This window comes from Lathamus discolor, chromosome 9 (assembly GCF_037157495.1).
Source record: "Lathamus discolor isolate bLatDis1 chromosome 9, bLatDis1.hap1, whole genome shotgun sequence".
In the NCBI taxonomy this organism is placed as follows: domain Eukaryota; kingdom Metazoa; phylum Chordata; class Aves; order Psittaciformes; family Psittacidae; genus Lathamus; species Lathamus discolor.
The window spans coordinates 15498216-15522836 of NC_088892.1; the positions used below are offsets into that span (position 1 = coordinate 15498216).

General features: G+C 38.8%; 1 long non-coding RNA gene across 3 annotated transcripts; it reads left to right on the top strand.

Annotated features, from left to right (window-relative positions):
* The first annotated feature begins 7013 nt into the window (after nucleotides 1-7013).
* Nucleotides 7014-23759, top strand: LOC136019452 (uncharacterized). Of its 3 annotated transcripts, XR_010614887.1 has the most exons (6): nucleotides 7040-7081; nucleotides 14644-14998; nucleotides 19419-19579; nucleotides 20089-20208; nucleotides 23487-23558; nucleotides 23645-23759. It is a non-coding gene; the product is annotated as an uncharacterized LOC136019452 (long non-coding RNA). The 3 variants fall into 3 exon arrangements; XR_010614886.1 differs by lacking the exons at nucleotides 23487-23558; nucleotides 23645-23759 and adding an exon at nucleotides 20710-21110; XR_010614888.1 differs by lacking the exons at nucleotides 14644-14998; nucleotides 23487-23558; nucleotides 23645-23759 and adding an exon at nucleotides 20710-21110 and having other exon boundaries at nucleotides 7014-7081.
* The last annotated feature ends 862 nt before the right edge of the window (nucleotides 23760-24621 follow it).

Sequence of the window (24621 nt, forward strand, 5' to 3'; positions counted from 1 at the left end):
ATTTTAGGTATAAAACTTTTAAATACAAAATATTTCTCATAACACAAGATCCTTCGACTGCCAAACATTTTCAGTAACTCTTGCTTTTTCTTAAAGAGGTTCAGAAGACAATTATTTGAGCTTCCACTGTTCCCAGCTTAGTGAAGTCACCATTATTCCACAGTGGTGAGTTTCTAGAGGTCATTTATTTCAAAAAACAAGAGAGTAAGCAATTAGTGGGTATCTCCTATCTCACCCTTAGGGTCTTTCCATTTTTAAGGTTCATAATTTGCATATTTGCTTTTGGGATAGAGACCTCGTGGCCTTAAATATGCTGTGATAACAAGCCTTTCAAGTCTTAAGAAAGGGCACCCATCATAAATTTGGCCTGTTACTGGCCTTTTTCCCCCTTCATCTCTTCTAGCTCTCTCTTTCCCAGCCTCCCACCCCATCTCTCAGAAAATCTTATTTCTGACTTACTTCTACAGACTGTCTTCATTACCTCCTGGGCATTGGGCTCTGGCTAATTTCTTTGATTTCCAGAACTGCCCGACTTCTGTGTCAGCTGACCCAATTGCTTTTAATTTTTCCACATCCTCTGCTGAAATTGCCTCATCTTTTAACTCCATTTCCTTCACTTGCCTTTGCCACATGCTGAAGACCACATGAGTATATAGGCCACTCTGCTTGTCTAAAGATCTGCCTTTAGGTCCTCTTCCTAGGCATAAGGCAAGAAATTGTTAGTTACCCATTAAATAAATGTGAGGGTTTTCCCCACTCTTCCCTAATATTCTCAGAGTCTTGTCTAGTGTCTGCTTACAGTTATGTCTCCAGTCCTTGAGTCTTGTTTTTACAGATTCCACAGTTTTCAGGCAACACATAACATGTGAACACTGTCAAGCACCAACTTAAGGGTAATATTAGTTCTTCACCTTCTCTATGTTTTGGTGGTTTTTTTTTTTTTCCATTATCTCCTCTACTATTAAGAACACCTCAAATCCTGCATCAGTTAAGTGTCATCTTAGAGAAAAAGGCTTCTGTCAGCCCTCTCTCACCTCCTCACTGTAACCAAAGAATAGCCACACATCCACTTAACTGCAAGAACTCTGCCACTAAATCTAAACAATAAGCTAAAAAAAAAAAAAAGATCTCAAAATTGAAGTTAAATTTCAGCAGATGACCCTAATAAAATACAAGTAGGTTAAAAAGCCTTGATTCAGTCTGTGATTTTTGTATTTGGTTTAGATTACAATAAAGATGGCAATTCTTTATAATCTTGAAATAATGATTATTCTCTCTGTACATCCACCAAGCAAGGTTTACAGCCACATGCTTTATTTTTCACAACAAAGGACAAATGTGGCGACTGTGGACGCTGCACAGAAGGACAGAGGAATAGGTCATGCATGTTCACATGTACCACGTACAACTTTTCTCAAGGGAATGCAGATCTGGCTCTTGCTGAGGTGGTACATGCCACTGAATTTGGAGATTAAAAAGAAAAAAATAATGCAAAACATTTAAATTTCTTGACCTCAAGCAAATTCATAGCTATCTTCATGGTGTAGTTTATTCAAACATTCTATTACGACTACACGCACCACACACTCTACCATACAGAATTTAAAACTCTTAAAGCTCCTGATATTCCCGTGTATGTTTTGCAGATGCTGTCCTTTCTATCAGTACATATGAGGAAAGTGTTTACATTACAAAAAGAATCCATATGCCACAGATTAAACGTGTGGGTACACATGCAAGACTTGTAAGAACTATAAATACATTGCATTAAATAACAAGTCAGTATTAAATTACCCATTTATTCTCGTGGGGAAAAGACGACAAACAAAAATCCAAACCCCACATAGCATTTATTTGCAAGCTTGAATTAAAAGATTCCCCCTTAGTCCCTGTCTTCCTTGTCTGAGAAGTTCTTTCTGGTGTGATAAACATCTCAGAAAGAGAGTAGGAATACTTTCTGCTAAGGCTTCTGCAGAGCATAACACAAGCAAGTACATTGTTCTGCTGTACAGCCTCCTGAAAATTCCTAGTATTCTTATTAGAAGTATATGTTTTATGCTACCTTTCACAATATCTTAATGAAAAGATTTTCAGTAAAGCAAAATTTGTTAAACACGAAGAAAAGCTGTTCTCCAGCATTAAACAATTTCTGTTTGTTTCCTTAGCTCTTTTGCCCCTTAAAACCGGTTACTTCATTTATGCCTCGGGAGAACTAAATATTGGAGAAGTTATTTCTAAAAAAGGATATTACAGCTCTCCTAGTTGTGACATATCATATATATGCTGGGTTAAAAAGAAATAGGTAGGCCTGCTGTGAAAATCACAAACGGCTCTGGGACATACTGAATATTTCAACAGACTTCATTGTATAGATGTGCTGTAGAATAATGGATTTGAGTCTGTAGGAGGTTAGCTTGGGTACTATGGTCAGGATCAACCCAAATACGGAGTCTGGCTTAAGACTGAGCTGTTCACTGAGATCTCAAGTGATAAATGTAGTTTCTCTAAAGGAGAAAATTACTATTCTTGCAGTGTTTCCCTTATGCAGGGCGTTATGTGAAAGTCCAGTTTCTATACTTGCAAATCATAGAATCATAGAATAGTTAGGGTTGGAAAGGACCTCAAGATCATCTAGTTCCAACCCGCTGCCATGGGCAGGGACACCTCACACTAAACCATCCCACATAAGGCTTCATCCAACCTGGCCTTGAACACCGCCAGGGATGGAGCACTCACAACCTCCCTGGGCAACCCATTCCAGTGCCTCACCACCCTAACAGGAAAGAATTTCCTCCTTATATCCAATCTAAACTTCCCCTGTTTAAGTTTTAACCCGTTACCCCTTGTCCTGTCACTACAGTCCCTGACAAAGAGTCCCTCCCCAGCATCCCTATAGGCCCCCTTCAGATACTGGAAGGCTGCTATGAGGTCCCCACGCAGCCTTCTCTTCTCCAGGCTGAACAGCCCCAACTTTCGCAGCCTGTCTTCATACAGGAGGTGCTCCAGTCCCCTGCTCATCCTCGTGGCCTCCTCTGGACTTGTTCCAGCAGTTCCATGTCCTTTTTATGTTGAGGACACCATAACTGCACACAATACTCCAGGTGAGGTCTCACAAGAGCAGAGTAGAGGGGCAGGATCACCTCCTTCGACCTGCTGGTCACGTTCCTTTTGATGCAGCCCAGGATACGGTTGGCTTTCTGGGCTGCGAGCGCACACTGCCGGCTCATGTTCATTTTCTCATCGACCAGCACCCCCAAGTCCTTCTCTGCAGGGCCGCTCTGAACCACTTCTTTGCCCAATCTGTAGCTGTGCCTGGGATTGCTCCGACCCAGGTGTAGGACCTTGTACTTGTCGTGGTTGAACTTCATAAGGTTGGCATCAGCCCACCTTACAAGCGCGTCAAGGTCCCTCTGGATGGCATCCCTTCCCTCCAGCATGTCAACCGGACCACACTCAGATGTTTTCAGTAAGCAAATGAGGAAACCTGATTTCAGTGATTTGGCCATTAATAAAGTACGATGCATTCCAAAAGAAATTCAGAATGCAGCTATGAAAACACAGGTGCAATTTGCAGTATTAATAAACAAGATCTGGACAACAAGATTTTGGTGACAGAGTCAATAAAAGAGATGGACCTCAGTTTGTTCTGCAAACATTAAAATCACGTATTGTCAACACTAAGGATATAATTTTGTGTAATCCCAAATTTACTGCAAAGAGGATTTCTTAAGGTAGTTCTCAGTTTTGTCCAGTCCCCAGCTACGAGTTTACAGCCCCACTGGAGAGAGAGAGAGACCAAAAAAAATACCACGCCCCCCCCCCCAAAAAAAAAAAAAACACAACCCCAGCCCAGAATTTGAGCTGTTTTTTCTTGCTAGAGAGTCATAAAATAGAATTAAGATGGAAGAATTAGATTCCACCTTGTTTTACTTGCTGCGACGTAAAATTGTTGCCTATGGCACATCATGTAGTCTTTCATCCAGACTTACTTCAAATGTTCAGCTCAATTTCAGCCATGAAACCACAGCTAACGAGTAATCTCCTTTGGTTTATTTTTATCACATTCTCAAATATGCGTTAAAATTAACATAACTGATGGTGTGATTAAAGACATCAGCATAGCTCTGAATGCAGGCTTTGCTGGTTTACACATGCTCCATGCTAACTGGATCTTAGAATAGGATTTTTTTCCTGAAAGCTTTCTGCCAACATCACATTGGATTATTTTGAAGACATTTTTGATTCCTAAATTATTGTTCAGCAAGTTACAAGGTGTTTTAATAGCTTTAAGAGTTACTTTCAGAGTCTCCTGCGCCATAAAATTCAAAGTGAAAGCCTGCTCCAATTCAAGCTGGCCATTGGTGTACATAGAACTGATTCCAATCATGAAGGTACAGTCTCCCTATGCTTCTTTCGCAAAAATCCATCTGCATCAGCAACATAGAGCACAGCCATCTCAACAAGCCCAGTTAATTTCCAGTTGCCTACAGATGTGTCAAAGCTTAAGCACGTGACATTATGAAAGCATTGCTCTTTAAGCTATGGCATTAGTGGAGAAGGAAGAAGGACATAGGCATAGTACAGCTCTAAACAGAGTGATAGTCTTTTGTCTTCTGTCAGTAAGATTCTAGGAACCAGCACTGAAATTCACTTTGAGCTGTTAAAATGGCTGGGGGGAGAGGAGGGAATGAAGTTAATGAAGAACAATCCTACATGCCATACCAGTGAGTTCTTTCGTTTACATCCTGATAGACATGAAGTGACAATTGCCATGCTTCAGAGATGACACTAGTTAGAATACTTTTCCACACAGCTTAATATTCATTATATTAACAATGTAATTAAGGTCACTGCTCATTTCAGTCAACTTTTGGACCATGCAAAGTCCGTGGTTGATCGTAATTTCATGTATGGGTGGTTCTTACACTCTCATCCATTGAGGAAGAGGTGCCTTTGTACTGTTCCCCTATACTAACCGATAACAAATTGTTGCTGCCCACAAAGTAAGGTACCACATTCATGAAAACAAGTACTAACGCATCTGTGAGTGTTACTGTTCCTTTTGTACCAGACTACACACAGCTCTTAGTCCCAGCTCTACCAATCTGAGTGATTTCAGAGGGCTCAAGGAATAAGTGGATTCTGAAAAAATAATGGTTTAGTGGAATACTGCATCAGTTGTATTTTCTTTCAGATACCCCACTGAATATGATATAGTTGTACAATGAATGGTCTGTTCCAAATTTATGAACAAGCCAGCCTAACTTCTCATAGTTGTTGGTGAATTTAGTTACGGAAGTTCTGCTCTATCCTCAGATATAGTGGAAAGCAGGTAGCAAAAGTGTCAGAATAAAATGTAAACCAGTTTTTTTCTCCTAAAGAGCAAGCTAAAACAAAGGTGAAGGTGGGAATAACTGAAAGGCACATGAACGTGTCTCCAGTTTGAAGGGTCATCAATTATGAAGTAAGCTGAGGACTACCCCTCATGTGCACAGCAGAGATGTAGATCTCCATATGCTTGGAGATACCTGCAGTAACAGATTTTAATCAAAGGTGTCATACAAGAATAATGCAATGGCAAAGAGGAGATTTTGCTTTCCACGCTTACATACAAGCATTTTAGACAGCTAATAGTTCTTAATGAGAATTAATGGAAGACTTCCATTTCATTAAACTTTATTCAGTGAAAGATGCTCTGTGAGTCCCAAACTCCTGACTTTCATGAAGCAGAGAAGTTTTGTGCCTGTACAGGTCTTTATCAGAGCCGGGTTTATGGCTCTACGTTTAAAAGTCTTGAAGGAATGACTGGTGTTTCAACATAATTTGTATAACTGTTAAAAAAAATACGTTTAAATATGGCCCCTGATGTTGATTTCTGATGTAACCCAAGCAAAGCTGTTTATTTGTGCCTGTAATTTGGCACAATTCCATTATTGTTTTGCATTTAATTCTTTCAGATGCTCCTCTGCTGCATTTCATCTGCCTTATAGATACCTCTCTCAGCTTCTTTTTCATGAATCCATTACAAAAGATATTTTACCTGTTTTATACTTCAAAATACCTTTGTTTCAAAGTGAGAAGATAAAAGAGGATAAAAAACATCAGAAGCAAGCCTTGATAACGAGGCACACTTTGAAGCTTTGATACAAATACAGCACAATGCTTTCTAGGAGATTTTTAATTTAGACTCATATTAAAACAGAATAATTACTAAACCCAGTGGCGATGCAGGAAGATACATGGCTTAAGTGCATATCTACAGAATTCCTCCATGGTATTGCTTACTTCCCTGCTTCTTCTATTTTAGTAACATTTCAGCTGTATAATGATTCTGCAAATGCCACCTGTAAAAAGCTTTTTGAAAACTTAATGAGTCTGGACAAAATGGAATTGGTCAAGCGGTACAAGTTATATCAAGAAGTACACTTTGGAAAAAAATATTGAAGCTGAATTTGAATATAGTTTGTCAGTTATTTCTCAAATGTGTGACAGATTTACCTCAAGTTCTTAGAAATCAGGCAATTTAGTGCAAAAATACATCCACTAGCATACCTTTATGTAGAGCAAAGCCCCTTTTGGCATCTGTGCCTTCACTTGACAGAGTCTAAATAGGATTTTCTGTCAGTATTGGGAAGACATCACATCTTTCTTGGTAACAAGTGTTAAGAGTGTAGGTGACGGAGACCATGAGTTTTTAATACAACTCTAATTATAAATTTACTTAAGTTAGCTTGGATTATGTTAGAATGAAAGCATTAATTCATATGTAAGGTAGTATTTTCAGGTGGCTGACAATCATTTGGGTGGCAAAGTCATTTGGACAACACAAAGAAATGGAAAACAGCCCATGAGAAGGACAGGAATGTGGTCCACAAAGAACTTAGGACGTGCTGAACTAGGACCTCCACTGTGGTCTGTTAACCTCAGGAAGCCTGCATATTTAAATTGGCTCTGAATCAGGGACTTGAAATTCAGTCTAATTGATTAGGAGTTAATAAACACCCAGTTAACCTGTAAGGAGGGTCTTTGCTCTGTGGAGTCTAGAGTCTAGGGAGACTTCGAAGAGCTAGATCTAATTTCAGTAAGTATTGGTACCTATATCAATGGTTTGTTCATCTTAATTCACTGTATTTCTGACTCAGGAAGATAAATAGGTGAAAGTCCTAGTTAACTTTAAAATATCAATCCTACTTATTTCTTAACTACTTTCTAAAACCATTAATGTATTTTGAAATAGACGTTTTCAAAAATCTGTATCAGTAGGAATCAAATGAGATTTAGGCTTGCAAGTGTAGCAATGCCAGTAAGTTTGAGTAGACAAGCATGTCGTTGAAGAAATAAATGAAGTTTATTCCATGTTAAATGAAAATGGGAAGTGTGAAATGAGCTGTATTAAGAGTCAAAGTGAAGTGTGCCCACTTCATCTGCAATTCCTTTACAGTTAGATGTATAGTCAAAACTCTTTAATTCATGCATGCAATTATAGTTGGCAAACACTAGTATAAACCAATTTTCTGTACAGCTATCTTTTCATCTGCAATTCTGGGTGTAAACTTAGGAAAAATGTGTGAGAATAATATGTACAAGTTGGAGGTTACAGCATTGAATAACGAGAATGACAAAGTGAAAGCTCTGAGGATCTGATTGAGTGACAACCACTGACAAAACTTTGGAAGAAGAAAGGGAGGCAGAAGAAAGTAGACAAGAAAAGGCAAAAGTATACCTAATCACTTCCACTATGTATAAACTGATAAAATGCGTAAAAATAACCAACACTCTGTCATCTCACACTTCCAAATACGATTTCTCAAAGCAGTTTCTAATGTGCATTTCTGACAGCCATGAATCAAAGAGATCTGCTATTTGGCATGAAAATCTAGAAACCAAATTGTACACTGCAAGCATAAATGTACCAAAAGTAGTGAGAGCTTGAAGGCGATATGTCAGGTTGTCCATACAACACTCTGGATTGAATATTTTGTCAAGATGTGCATCGCATAGACAACAGGAAAACAGTTTAAAGGAATATAGCCCTTTAGGGAAATACTTCATTGTGATTACAGATCTGTTACCTGTTGCTGTGGATTACCTAGTGGTCTAGCACACCTTCAATGGACAGATTTTTCAAGTTATTTTTTAACCTCCATAATAGGTCAATGCCCTACCAATCAATTTTACTCTCCCTTCCAGATAAATGAAGCAATGACCCTATTAACTGTTTCCTTGAGCAGCTATGTGATGGCGCAGCACTCGCTTTGCAGAACATGTTACAAGTACAGTAATGATATGGCCTGACAAGCCGCTTGACTGCACGTTATTTAATGCTCAGAGGGCCACTAAGTATGCCCTGAAATTTGTGCTCATAAGATAAACTAGGCAGCGATGACAGTTGTTTCATTCAGTGAGTAGAATTCTCAGAGGATGTTACTTAAATCATTTCTAAGCTGATGGCCCAGCAGTATGGGTAAAGGAGAAAAGGACAGAAGCAGGGAGGGCCCGTCAGATAATGCAGGGCCTCAGAGTACTGGTGAATCAGACAAGTTAGATGAATTCTGAAATCTAACGTATTTGAAGGAGGTATTCGGGGGTACTTCTCAAATTCCTGAGACACAGGCAGAAAAAGTCTCAAAAACCCCACAGTAATTTTCACCACAGCTCTATCAAATTCATTTAAGCCTAGTCTAATGAGGATCACGGACTGAGCACATCACACTCACAGCACTGCAGGAATCCAAATTGGCAATATTTCTTATTCAAAATGCCATTACTACGCTTCAGTCAGCCCTCAGGTCAACTTAGAAGAGCTGAAGCATATTCAGCATATCGTCCTTGCAAAAAATTTTGATATTACTCCTTCACAATGGTCATTTTTCCACCACATCACTACAGTCACAATTGTACGTACCTGCCATAGGCACATACCAGTTAAATAGCTTGAGGCTGTGGATACAGAAAGCTGAAAGGGATGACGCTGGCTTTTAAGCAGCATCTGTGAGTACTTCCCAGTGTTGTCAGGAATAAAAGACATTAAACACCTGGCTGAAAAATACAGAGCCATTACTTCCATCATTTGGTTGTTTTATCTTTAGTTTCGCCATTCTGAGAAAAGGTATTTTTTTTAAGAACTGTGATGATCCTGAAATAATAACAGCAACAAGAATATGGCTAGCATGCCTGGGACATTTGCTATAAATGAAGCAACAGCTGTGGAATACCCGAGGATTGGTCCACGTGTTCTTTTATAACTGCTGTTTAAAGAAGTCAGAGCAGAAAATACAGGTAACAGAAGAGTAACTCTTGCTCCCTAGTGCCTAAAACAGTAATCCCTTGACAAAGCAGAGCACTAGTGCAAAAGAAAAACAATGATATAATCCACGTATCTCTAGCATTTAGCTTTAAGCAACATGATTTGTTTCATGGTATTCTTTACATTTTGCTCCAAGATAAAGTATTTTCAGGAACACTGACCTGTACAAAATAAAACCCGCTTCCTGCATGCAGTCATGCTTCAATCATCTTGGAAATAATTCATAGATAATAGAAAGTGATAAAGATGACTGTCAGAAGCTAGATCACAGTATCTGTGTTATGCGTTTGCATTGCAGTGTTTACCAAGAAGAATGGATTAATTTTAAGTCAAATTGCATTTGAATTTATCATTTATATTATGAATAAATTATCATGGAATTTTAATGCATGGACTGCTTTAAATATACTTTCATTCATGTATCAAAGAGTACAAGTGCAGAAAATAGTACATTTATCCATTCTTATGGTATTAAGAACATAATCTCCTTGCAATTGTAAGCTGTTTTGTTCTATTTTATTTATTATTTGACATAGTACTTTGGTTTGCACATTAGGCTACACCATTTGCTGGCAGAAGCTGAACCTGACATAATTTTAACTATTCTTGGCTTTTACTGCTGTAGTAGTCAATGCTCTGGTTATCATCCAAGCTATGAAAATTACAATGCATTTTCAAGTAAAATTACTCTTTCTTTCTCAAAGCTGCTTAAGTGTTACTCTAAAATTATCCTGTTTTCAACATAGTGCCTCTGTAGCATGCTTCCAAAGTCCTTTCAAAATATTAACATTTCATAAATCTATGCATTTTGTGTGTTTTTATACATTTCAAAACATGCCTTTCTTACTTGGTCAGAGTGAAGAGAACAGCATCAGTTCTGTTGCTATGCAGAACCATGTGCCAGCCCAGACTGAAAGGGAGTCCTACATTTATTTAATCCAGGGAGGACCCTCACGTCACACAGACTTGAGATTGCCTGCTTAGAATGGCAAGCCAAGCCATGGAAAGGTCAACATGCCCAGTCTCTGAAAGAGGGGGAAGAAGGGGAAGTGTCTCAGCCTTGCTAGCACAACCTCCCTCTCCACAAATGTCTTCTGGACACCCAGATAGGATAACACTGGGCGTGGAGTGGCTCTTAAAAGTGCTCCCTCCATTAGCTTTACACACCTGCAAGTGTTCACTTGTGAGAATTGATCTGCCATACATGGGTATGATTGCACTGTACTGGGTTTTCTCACCCATACAAGGAAGCAAAAACACTAGGCAGTGTATTGGGTTTGACCTTGGCAGCATTTGAAAGTCTCCCGATACTAACAGTGAGTTCTGGTCTATTGTGTCCAGTGATAATGAGCACTACCATAAAGGAGCACATATCGATTCTGCTGCCAGTTGTCAGCCCTTAGTTATTCATTTCACAGCACTACAGTAAGATCAACAGTGCTATAACTATGCCACCCTGATCACTGAAATATGCACTGTGATATAATACAGTGACATGCTTTGAATTTAAGCAATGGCCTAGCCAAAAAAAAAAAAAAAAGAGAAAATACTCCCGGTATTGCAGAAACAATTTCTTCACAGAAGATTGATGGCAGTATCAGGTAGGAAAAGAATAATTGGGTTTGCTCTCGTTTTATGTGTGAAGCATTACAAGCTTAAAATATTACTCATGCTGTATAAGTTCTGAATTCATTTGAATTAAAAGCATAATAATTTACATAAGTAAAAAATGAAAATATCAGCAAGATCATTAGAAACTTTAATTTTTACTTTATTATTTTCTCTATATAGCACACATTAATCATATCTACACACCACGGGTGGGTTTGACTCACTGTAATAATAAATCCGTTAATATGAAAATCAAGGAGTATAGTCAGTGAACACCCAAAAATATAAAAAAACCCAGTGACAACCAAAATCAACCATGAAAGAGTGATTTTTCACCTTCATTACTTATATTCTGCCTAATGCTATTAACCACTGCTCAATTTATTTATAGGAATATTTAAAACTATTGATTTGTATAGACACAAAAATCAGGATTTTTTTTCCATGTATTTATTTTCAAGATAGTAAAACTGTTCTTTTTTTGTATCAAGCCACTAATGGCATTTCTGAGCAATGTCCACAGGAAGTCTTGCCAAAAAAGTGAAAAAAGTTTGAAAGAACTGAAAGCCCTTGGTGATAACTCTCTTGTATTTTTCTTGGGTTTAGCTTCATGATTAAATTAACTGAGAGATAGCACCTTTTGGTTTCATAGCCTGCAGCAGATTTGGGTTTTCATGAACTTCTTTGATCACCTTCTGAATCCATGTGAACTTCTGCATCTCACGCATTAAATAGGACAGAAAACCGGAATTTTGAAATATTGTTGAAAAAGGGTTTCCTTTTGCATCTTTAGTTTTGCTTTGATCTTAGCCTTTTTTACACCTATTCTAGCATTAATGTCTCTTGGGTTTTTGACATACATGTACATGAGAAAATAGCTTACTACTGCTATCAGTGTCCAGCCTTTCTCCCCGCGGCAACTGTCGTAAATCGCATTGTCGTTGAAGATTGACTTAGTTAAGTATCAGTGGATTTTTCAGACAAGGATCTTACAAGGAATTGTCGACAAATCCTTGAGTAAAGACCAGAAGACTACCCAGTGCCTTGGAGAGAGACGGTTCTTTAAGAAGAAAATCCCTTAATTCTTTGATCTAAGGATCACTTTATACCGTATGCAAATACAAAACCTGTGTCTCTTGTCACACCCTGGGTGACAGTGTGGTAACAATAAGGTATTTCCATATAGGTGTAATACACCAATAGGCAAGACAGAAGTTTTTGTGCCAAATTAGACTACTTGATGAACACTAAAGTACAGGCACTTTGAATCAAATCGTTGCTACCTTAAAGTAAATATCTAAAACTGAAAGCAAAGCAAAGCAAAGGCAAAACTAGAGGATTAGAAACAAGGGTGTTTATGTTGCCCAAGCTCAGGGGTTTAAGCTCAGAGACTCACCATCCCATACTTCCCACAAACTACCATAGAGACCAGAGAACCTGGCTCTGACCTGTCATGGGCACAGAGGATGCACAAAGAGTGGCTCAGCTGAGATGGGGATGATGAGGCTGTTATCACACCCAAAGTGACATTTGAGTGGTAGATTCAGAAAGGCGAGGGTGATGGCTCCCCATGAGAGGCAAATGGACATGCTGGAATTAATCACAGATCAGGTCAATGATGGTGCCTTTTGACACACTAGTCTTTTGTAGGTAGAGCATGTAAAGACATCTCTCAAACGCAGACCTCTCCTGTATAAATGTAGAGAGATTAACATCTCTAGAACTGCCAAGACCAGAGAGTAGGGGAAAATGAAGAGGCATGAAGTTATCACACGGATTCATTAACCAACTGATTGGTGCTTTCCTATTGTGCTGTCATGAAAAAGGACAGGAAGACAGATTCACATTTATCTTAAACACCTCATAGCAGCAGTTCTCAGGGAAAGTACATCTTCTCATCTCTGAAAGGTGTCTAGCACTAATGTACTTAGAAGATAGCGGATGCTAACTGTGGAAAGAGCAGCTTCTATGAATTACAAACTTACTAAGAAAACTTGGCATTTGCCATGTTTTTTTATTTCTATCCTTAGTATAATTAGAAATGCCAGTTCAGTCACCGAAGATCTAGGTATTAAGAAACAGGCCCTAAAAAGATATAAAGCCTTAAGAAAAAAAAAAAAAAATCATTTTTGTTTTAAAGTTTAAAACCAAAAAAAAAAAAAAGTCAATGGTGGGAAAATAACATAAGACATACTTTATATCATTTACTTACAAAAATCATCATTAACAAAAACTAATTGTAGTGGTATTTTACACCAAAAGTAAGATTACAAATCATGAAGATAAAGACCAGTAAATTATTAATAGTTCCTGAGGCTAAACACAATATTGTAAAGTATTAGAATATTGCTATAAAGACACGTCTCTTACCAGTAAATCTTCCATAGAACACTCTGGACAACAGCCCTCATGCATGACATGCCTTCAAGAGGTATGCTTCAGGAAGCAAGCATTCCTATTTTTGTCTTTTTACCTTCATAAAGCTTGACTTCTTGGTGCAGAATACTCTTCCCAGAAGCACAAACAATGAGATTTTACAATGACCGCAGGAACTGAGGTGTTGTTAGAATGTCAGATACAGAGATACTACAGTTACACTGCTCTCTACTGGTGGATTTCTTCTCTGTGGGTTATGGAAATCCACACAGCCATGCTAAGGAAAGTGGTTATTGCTAAGAACTAGGTTCCTTGCTGTGATTTTTCCTGGAATAGAAAGTGACATTTAAAAAACAAAACAAAACAAAACAAAACAAAACAAAACAAAACAGAGTGCTACCAGTAATTATACTTTTTAGGTGGCAGAGCCTCCATTTAACTGCAGGGTTGTACCTTCCTGGATGCTGCATGGAAGTGCACACAAAGAAATGGCTATTTCTGAGTAGCTTCAAATCCAAACAGACAGTTGACACAAGAAGCAGGAAGGAAAGATGGAAAGAGTCTACTGTAGACAATTAAATATACACAGAAACATATGTGAAAATACCAGACACATATGGAGAGTAGTTGCTAGAGTTAACAAATGAAGAGGGCTGAATAAGAAACAAAGAGAAATAAAGCCGAGAACCACTGCTCTCCTCCCTGCCACTGCCAATGTGCAGTTCTGCTTCATTTTATCTCCAAGGTAAATGAGTTGGTTTGGCAGGGCCAGATGCCACACATGCTGGCATACCAGAAACACTTGCTGCAGCAAAGGAGAGTAGTAAGCCAAGGGGTTCAACAGCAAACAGTACAACAGCAGCTTCTGCAACTGGCAGAAACTTCCTGCTTGGGGGCAGCCCCAGAGCCCTTGATTTGTTCTGAGAGTGTGAGGCAAACTGCCATCGGTAACTTCGGGGCTACGTGGAGAGCACCCAAATCAGGTAGAGCAACAATGGGCAGCACTCTGAGTTACAAATAAATAGCCTGATGTACAGGTTGCTGAACAGAGCTCACTTTTCGTCACTTAGATACATTCGGTAATAAATTATGAGCTTCAAGAGGGTCAAGGAAAGCTCTCTTTGAAAAGCCCAAGAAACACCATGAGTGTTGTCATGATGGAATCACTCTCTTTCTGCATGTCTCCACTCTGCATGGTGTTACCATTGACAAGTTAACATACAGTAACAAGACAAGAAACTGGCTCTACTGAATGTGTTTTTAATGTCTCTAAAAAGGTTAAAAGTAATTATAAAGCAATTGTCATTAGTTGCAATTCTGGCAACCTCTTGCTTTCTCTTTTCCTGCAGATCTGTAGCATGTCTGTTTGGCATCAGCAGCTCACGGAGTCAGGTGTGAACCCAGTATGGGTGTTTTCCAATAGTTGATAATCTGACTGTGAGCGATGTCTCCCAACAGGATGCTATTCAAGCACCAGTAAGTCTGTCTGTGACGCTAGTATAAAAACCAGCCTGGCACAGCTTTACACCTGGGGACACCATCAACGATTATGCTGAACCTTGCCTTTGGACTTCAATTTTCTCCATGTTCACCATCATTGTGGCTTATAAAACTGCCACATTTCAACACAAGTATGTTTTCTTCGCACCTGCATCAAAAATGGCTACTTCTAAGAGCACAGGCTAAGACCCATGTCTCTCTGAAGTAAGATACTATCCTAAATCAATTCAAGCTCTGTGAGAGATATTTATGTGAAAGTTTGTCAGCTGTGTGATTCCAGCTATAGATTCTTAATAGAGAAGAACTGAAACTCTTTTATGAGGCACAGGCAGAGATTTTGAACAGTGTGAAAAGAGGTGGTAGATATGAAGAGTCATTTCTATTCCTTCAGCCTTCTATAATCATGCATTTCTCTGAAGGTGAGCATGCTAGAAGTATGTATCTCCCAATCAATCCGTTACAGTGCTTAGTTTTTCTACATCATACAGTTATTCTCTATGTTATGCTATGAAAAAAGTAGAATTTTCAAGCTTCAAGGAAGAGTAGCAGAATTTGAAGTTGTAAATTATTATCCTAGAACATTTCTCTCAAAACACAGGGTTCCCCTTTCTTGCTGCTACTTCTTAAGTATTCAAGCTGCCAAAAAAAATTAAGTCTATGTTGGCAACAGTTATATTTTAAGAACACACTTAAGGGTGGTTCGTTGGGGGTTTCTTTGTGATCTCTTTTGGGTTCCTTATCAGCCTTTGATTGGGCTGCAGATACACAGATTTATTATCTGAGGAAGATGAACAAGGTTACTTCCCACTAAAGCAAGAATTATCTTCTTACCACTGAAATTGACTGGTTTAGAAAGTACGCATTGAAAACTATTCCTGCTCTGATGTTCATTTTCACAAGAACATGTGTGTAGTTCGCATAAGAACAAAGAAAAAAAAAAAGAAAAAGTCAGAATGGGGCATCATTCTGGAATAAGACTGTTTCTTGTGAAAAATCACTTCATTGTCACCTTCAATCTCACACTGAAGAAACACCTTTGCTTGTCACTATTGCCTGCCTAAATGCTGTCCATTAACTAGGTATAACCAATAATGCAGCAGCAAAGCCAAAAAATAAACAAGTCTTGATACTGGAGGTGAAGAAAATATAGTTCATTAAAAACTCAAGTTGGGGGAGGAATAATTCTGTACGCAAGCATGGCGGCTCTAAGAATTCCTCCCAGCTATACTACTCTGTGACAATAAAACTGCAATTTAAACCCACAATTACCGTTTGACAGTATTTGAGGAACTTCACTTATTATCTATTCTCAGAGCTACTCCAGTACCCTCAGGCATTGTAGAATTTCACAACCCATTTCATTGTAGAATTTCTACTGCTATCTCCTGGATGTATGCAGGCAGGGGGATCAGAGAGATTCTCTCTACCACAAGTATTCTATGAGTGAAAGAATAAAAGGGGTTCTCCAAAGGTTACTGAGCTTTCATTGATGTGTATCCCAAAGTGAAACCTTGGAAAGGAACGAGATAATATTATAGTAGAACTCAAGAAGAGCTAAGGGAAATCAGATTTGTTTTTTGGGGCTTGCTAATCCATCAGCACTTGCATGCAAATTTTCTCACTCTAAGCAGTACAACACTCCTGTAAGAAGCTCTATGAGCTGTGGAAGGGTTTTCCTAACCTGGGAAGATGACTGCACCCAACCCAGAACACCCTTGGATGTGGAAAAAATGTAAATAGCTACAGTAAGATCAAATATCTGAGAGGTGGCAAAACAGCCTGTGGAGACCAGGCTGCAGGCTGAAAGATCTTAAGGCTGGGTATAAAGATAGCCTTAAACATGGGAGTATGGGATCTCAAAATTCCCTTCAGTGTAGTGAGAGCACTGGATATTTCTCAGGACGGGGTAAGCACACAGTTCTGGCTGTATAATATTTAGCTCTACTACAAACTTTGCAGTAAAAATTAAAATGTATGTGCCTTTACTCTGTAGCAGTTCTTTTCAGCCTAAATGAGTATTTAAAATGGGTAATTTGCCAAGTTGCTTTTGCTTTTACCAATATTTTCCTCTCCCTGTTTTTCCTAGTTACCCTTTTTTCCTCTGCACTTTTTATCTATTCTAATTTCTCCTTTACATTTGTCACTCAGTTTTCAGTCTTTCATTTTTCTTCCCAGCAATACTGACTGGACTGGTCAGACAAAGCAGTTACTCCTGATTCATGCCCACTAATTTCACACTCCAGAAAAGAGATACTGTTTTCCAAAGTACCTGTTCAGCTCAGCAGGGGGGAAGTGGCTGACACCAGGAGAAGCAAGAAATTAGTGTCAGTTCATTAGAAGGGGAAAAAACCCCAACCAACCAAACAAAAAAACCCAAACCCCAAACACCAAAACCACCCAACAGCTAAAAAGCTAAAAGCTTAAAATAAGCAGGATGGGAAAAATGGCAAATTTATGGGAGATTATTAATACATTAAGGCAAATTCTCTGTAAGAACTGTTTACATGACTGCTCAAGCCTGTATTTGCTCTATTTGTGGTTAGCATGGGACCCACTTGCACCCAAGACATGGCATTTGGGAAAAATCAGATTGGCACCCACTAATTTAGCTGAAAAATATCCAGGAAGATATTTATAGGATATGTCTTTACAGGCAGAATAAAAGAAAATATGTCAGTGAGCATAAGCTGCATTATCAATGCCATTACAACACTGCAACTCTTTCCAGTCTGACAATGCTATACTAGCAGTTTATGATTTATGCTCATTTCTTCCATCTTCATTACAATCTAATAAAGATTGAACCGCACATGAACTTAGCAGCATCTGAATGATAGAACTGATTTCAATACTGGCCTTTTCTTTTAAATTAGAAGAACTGGAAATGACTGCACTTGAGGTTAGCTCCCTTCTGTCACTGGCAGGCAGGTTAATTTTTCCCCTTTAAGAAGAAGAGATTTGTCCAGCTCAAAGGCTGTGTAGTGGTTTTGACCACAATTAAAACTAGCTCCAGAATATCACACTTTTAAAGCCAGACGCATTTACTTCCGTCTTAAATATATTTATATCATGCTTTAACTTACTGCTCATCTTCTGATAATTTTATCTGGTTGGACTAAACACAAAGCCTGTTAGTCTCTCCTCTTATGAAAGATTTCCCTTTATCCTGAACTTCTCAGTTATTTTTCTTTCCACCTGTTCCGGTTTAAACTCACCGTAATTAAAAGCAGGCAAAAAGCACTATTAAAAATATTCTACATTATAGTTTCTGCAGGACCTAGTTCATGTATTTGTTATTTCTTTTGCTAATGCAAATACTTCATCCAGCACAGCTTGAGATTGCATTTGCCCTTTTCACTGATGTGTTGCATTGGTGGCTTGCAGTCATCCTGTGACTTTCTCCTCCCCTGTCATTTCCAATTAATGAGCTCCTAGCTTAAACAGAAATGTATTGTTTTTGTGCATGAACTTGCACTTTGTCCTATTGAATTTCATTCAGCTACTATTACTGTACTCCTCAAGGTCATTTTATTCTTCCTGTATAACAGTCTAAACTCCCCATGGGACAGGGCCCACAAACTTTGTGGGCATCAGAAAAATTGCTTTTGCTAATTTGTTTTTTTAAGAAAATGACTGAAATTTTTAAACAAGAAGCAGGAGCAATTCTTGAGAGGCTGATGTACAGGTCCCACTGCAGTCCTCTTGGTATAATCTCAGGCTCCAGCATATTGTAGTAATGGATACCATTACTGGGGTGGAATTACTTCAAGTAATATTCATAGAAAGGTTTGGATTGGAAAGGACCTTAAGATCATTGAGTTCCAACCTTCCTGCCATGGGCAGGGATGCCTCACTCTAGACCATGTCAAGATTAAAATTGAGAAATACCAGAATTTTCACCAACATCTGGGCATTTTTATTACCCAAGGTATCAGGTGCTTTGTAGTTTTCACATATCTGATAGTCTGCATACACTGGCATTGTCTAAACCAAGGTAATCATACTTAGAAGCTTACAGCAGCGCAATGGTAAGCTTGCAGTGCCAACATGATGTAACCAGCACACAATGTGTAGCCTGAACTCTTGCTTGGAGATGGAGCCAGGTATGATTTGAATGGTAAATGAAGACTTGGCCTATACTTGATGATAAATCTGCATCTCAAAGAACTCTAATCTTTTGGAGTTTTTTTTTCTCCTGCTTTTGAGTATTCCAGCTCAAAGGCTTGAATGATGACCTATCTTGAAAATAACTATTTTCATAGTATTTTACAGGACAGCTAAGAAATATTTAGAATGCGATGCAATTGATACACATCAGGACTTCAGAAACACTAGGCACACAACCATCAATAAGGAAAGTAAGAATAGAGAGTGGAGAAGGATCCTTTGACTCCTTAACTGAGACATCAAGAGCACAGAAACTACTTGACCCTTTTGCCCTTGGGTGCATTAAGCAGCCATAAATAAGTGTTTTGAAATTCAGAAGTGCATTTCTATCATGCAGGGAAATGTTGGTGAAACAGTCATTCTGCTGTTATCGCTAATGTGCTGTTTAGCAAGAAAACAGCACCCCAAGAGAGTCATTCCTTGTCCCTTCTGCCTCTCAGCATCCTTCTTCTTCTAGAAACACACATGGAGGACACACAGCCTTTCACCATGGACTTAACCATCCCCTTCAATACTAATTCTGGCCACATGTCTTTTGGGAAGGATAGAGGACATGCCTACACGGATCTTTCCCTGTAAACTGCAGCATGGATTTACCCAGTGAACACACTTGCCAAGGTACAAGCTATGCACCTATACACCAATTCTTAACACCTTTTTTCCCTAAAAAGTTACAGAATGTTAAAAAAAAAAAAAAAAAATCTCAGTTTCTCTACACACAGCATTCACTTTATTCTGATATACTGGTGTTGCTACTCAAAACGTAAATGTAGCTTCAAAACATTTAAAAATAATTATGCAAAATTCATGAGCTTCAAGCAAGAGTGAATTTAATTGATAGCAATGTGGGAGAATTGGAGCTATTCCTAGAGCTCAGGAATTCACCTAACAGTAAAACTCTTCCAGTGACAGAAACTCCAAACACACAAGTTCTAAAAATCTAAATGGACTTGTATTTTTAATTTTTTGTCTGGCTTTGTTACATTCCTTATACACATAATTGGACTAATCACCTTCAAACAATTTTATGAGATCGAAACCCCTCATTTTTGTTTCTCTGCGTCTACATCTAGGTTTGAATAATTAAATGTTACAGCTCCCTGTCAAATTACCTAATATAATTTCAGAGAGCAAAGACACACCTGGAGAAGGACTCTTCAGACAGACTGTCAGAGTGCCTGACCTGCTGTAAATCTCTTAAAAATTGCCAAGAGTGATGGAAGTGTTTAATGTCTTTGGCTACTCAAGTAAGTGCCCATCAGCTCATCCTATAAGACACTTCTCTTTAAGGATATGCTTAATGAAGGAAAAGAAAGAAAAAAGGTGTGTGGCGGGGTCATACACAGACATAACTGACAGGGACTTGGTATTCTCTACTCAATAACCACCAGAAAGAGTGATTTGCAACTAGCACATCATTGCCCATGTCCTAAAAGATGCTGTTCTTTCTTTCCTTCTTAGGGCATCCTTGGATCTGCACCTGCTTTTTTTCTTATTTAGAGTTTTTAAGTGTATAGTTTATAAAATGTCTCATTCACCAGAGAAAACACTGACTAGTTATCACTTGTGTTAGCCATGAAAGAAAACTGTGCGATGCACTGCTGTACACCAAGGCACAAACTAGAGGCAAAAAAAACCATTCCATGCATTCATTTCAGACATTGGTTGATTTTGCTTTGACCCTTTTAATGATAAATTAAACATGAAACTCTGAAGGTAACTACTAATGTCTTATATGTATTTTTCAGTTAAGACTCTCAAGGAATGAAGCTTACCAAACAAAACCAAAAAAGGGGTACGTTCAGAGTTTCAAACACTTCTGCTGTTGTCTCCCGAAGTCATTCTTTGGCCAGGATTACAACATCCAAACATGGCTTCTTTCCCTCTCTCATCAGCTTAGACAAGCCCAATTCACTGTTCTTCACCTCCTCTTACTTAAATGAGTGTCCCTGAAAACCATGCCAAATGCAAGGTCCTACACCTGGGTTGGAGCAGTCCCAGGCACAGCTACAGGTTGGGCAAAAAAGAGATTCAGAGCAGCCCTGCGGAGAAGGTCTTGAGGATGTTGGTTGATGAGAAAATGAACATGAGCTGGCTTCAGTGTGCACTCACAGCCTAGAAAGCCAACCGTATCCTGGGCTGCATCAGAAGGAGCATGACCAGCAGGTCAAAGGAGGTGATCCTGCCCCTCTACTCTGCTCTCATGACACCTGACTTGGAGTATTGTGCATAGTTTTGGTGTCCTCAACATAAAAAGAACATGAAACTGTTGGAACAAGTCCAGAGGAGGGCCACGAGGATGATCAGGGGACTGAAACACCCCCCCATATGAAGATAGGCTGAGAAAGTTGGGGCTGTTCAGCCTGGAGAAGAGAAGGCTGCGTGGGGACCTCATAGCAGCCTTCCAGTATCTGAAGGGGGCTATAAGGATGTTGGGGAGGGAGTAGTCATTAGGGACTGTAGTGATAGGACAAGGGTAACGGGTTCAAACTTAAGGAGGGGAAGTTTAGATTGGATATAAGGAAGAAATTCTTTCCTGTTAGGGTGGTGAGGCACTGGAATGGGTTGTCCAGGGAGGTTGTGAATGCTCCATCTCCAGCAGTGTTCAAGCCCAGGTTGGAGGAAGCCTTGTGTGGGATGGTTTAGTGTGAGGTGTCCCTGCCCATGGCAGGGGGGTTGGAACTAGATGATCTTGAGGTCCTTTCCAACCCTAACTATTCTATGATTCTATGAAAAAACAGCTTTCATCACTAACCAAAAGTGTCAGGCTTCCATACTTACTAACACTGCTCAGAAGCACACTGCTGTGCAGAGCAGTATTGTGGATGAATATGTCAAAGCAGGTGAGGACACTGGCTTATTTGCAAAACAATATGGGAATGTCTCCTGTGGTATTGTTGTTGGTGCAAATACCCAAATTCCTTTTTTGCATGAATTTCAGCATCTATAAAATTGATACAGTTGTGATACAGCCACTAATGAGAAGTAAAAAGAGCAAACAGTGTCAGACTTCAGTAATGTTGGTTTAGATGCAGTTGAGGAGTTCCATCCTTTCAATAATATGTGTATTCATTTCATAAGGCAACAAATTATTGCCTGAGCTGCCAATAGTACAAACCAGCTGGACTCCAAGTCATCACACTCTTCCAAACCAGCAGTTTACTACCAAGAGCAACTTCTACAAGTAAGGTGTTGATAACTACATTGGATCTACTTCAAAGACAGCATGCAAAGATGTCATTCTCACTTTGCTAGTATTTCTTACTTACCTCCCCCCTTGCACTGGTACTCCTTTCTTTAAATCTGTAAATTCTAAATGGAAAGTATATTTCAGGGGAAGAGTACAAACAAGTATTTTTTAAATAGCGTCCTAAAAGCATCTAGAGCAAGCTCAGTGTCTTACAAATTAAGAGAAATACTGGAGCTGCTGGGGTGCCTGGGTGGGCTGGCATTACACCCTGTGCCAGGAAAGAAACAACACCGGCATGCTGTGTCTGGGGACAGGACAGGAATGTGGACCAAACAGAAATCTTGCATTCTGAGGGCACAGTGTGGGGTTTTTTTAGAAAACTAAATATTTGGACAATTTTCCTGGTTAACAGAGAGAAGGATTCAAGCGCAGCTGTTCTTCTGTATGGCTGCAGAGGTACCCAACAGTGAGCAGGGGTCAGAACCCCAACACAGCTCATAATTCATCTCTGAGCAGTTGACCTTTAGTTCCTGTTTCAATAAAATTCGCACCAGACCACTTGTGTTTCACATCAGTGAAACATGTAATTCCTCTGTCATTCTGCCTGAATTATGCCTACTTGTGAAAAACATTGATTCTAGATGATAATTTGATATTAATATACCAAATAACAATTAATTTTGAGTACTTGAAGGTCGCAATTCATTTGTTCCGATGTCCTTACCTATACATACCCAGAAGTGTTTATTCTTCCTAACTTCTAGAAGGTGTGCAGATAATGTAGTTTTGATAAACATAATACAGATAAAGCATTAGTTTTGTCCTATGCAAACTGTTTTTCTGGTTTACTATCTTACATTAGTGTTCTGTTTTTGTGGCAAGAGGAAACAGAAGCCAGTCATTCATTTCTGCAGACTTAAATATCTCATTATGCCATGCAGTGGTTTGATGTTAAATCTGGCAGGTGTTTTGTAGGGAAATGTAAATAAAGGTACCAGACTGGGGTATGCCTCGTGTTCAACAAAACACTAGTGTCAACAGCTTGATGGATATATTTTACATTAGGAAAACATATTTAATTAGCTGTCATTTTAAGAAAGAACACAAAATAAATACGTTTACTCTACGAACAACTTTTTTACCTTTACTGCCTCTCCTTAATGATGGTTATCTCAGAGAGATTTGCACCAGTCTGACACTGAAGTAAAGAACAAGCACAGAAGGAAAACACACCAATAGTATGGCCACTTCACAGAAATTATTTATTTATCAGAATTTCTATTGCTTACTTTTGTTGCTTTACCGGTAACTTCAAGTATCTGTCTATCCCACTAGGTTGGATGCTGAACAGAACATCCTCCTTCTCTCCACCCCTTGTACTTTCAACAAGTTGGTTTATCTGAAGAGGTACTTCAGAGCAATGTTTATTGTACCAAACAATTGCACCATAATATAGTCAAAATCATTTTTCCATCTCTGTGCCTCCCTTGCAGCTCTCCAGTAAGGAAGCTTAATCCTGACAAATTTTACCAGCCTTGGAAAAAGCCACCAACTTTGACACTGCCCAGTTGCATAAATAGATATTAAAACAAGAGCTTGTGAACTGTACGAAGGGTGATTCGTGTTTTCGTAAAATATATACTAAAAGCCTCTGATTTTCAGGGGATTTCGTGCCCAATATGGTACAAGTACTTGTGCAATATTTACTTTTTATTTGGAAAATTAGGATAATTTTCTGTACTAGGTGAGATTCAGACTGAAGACTGACATAAGCCAGTGTCTGGGGTTTTTTTATTCTAAATTACTCAGATTACATATTTAACTTTTGATTTTTTTCCTGCCAACGATGTATGTGGGTTATATTAGATACTGACCTAAATCCATCTTCCTTCATTTCATTGTAGCGTGGCAGATTTTGTGATGGTTCTAATCAGCCTTAGTAGAGCTGCCCACCTCAGTTCCATTAACAAGAAGTCAACACATGCACATTTACACCCTAAGCTATTGTTGATGGTTTCTGGATCGTGCAAGCAAAGCCCACAGAGATAAAACAGCTGTGGTGCTTTAAAAGAAATAATATTATCCGCCTTGTTTCTTTGTCTTTTATTCTGGCCACTGAAAGATAAAACAATGAAATAGAATTACAACATTGAATAAACCTGGAACTTTAAATGAACTTTTGAAAATAGCAGCTGTTCAGCTTCCAGTGTATCTTCTGGGTCTCTCGCCATTTGGTTTTGATTTAAATTTTGAATTCTGAGCAAGACTGAGAATAATGAGAAGGCCCAAACATTCCAAGATACTTTTTTCCGATTCTCCCTACCATAAGAATGACCTGTGTCAGAAGAACTCCTTGTGCTAAACAATGCTAAAAGGACTGATTGCATCAGATCAGTGATGTGTTTCTATACAAAGCTATAATTTTATTTAAAATATTATACTCAGATAAGGTTTTTATTATTACTATTTA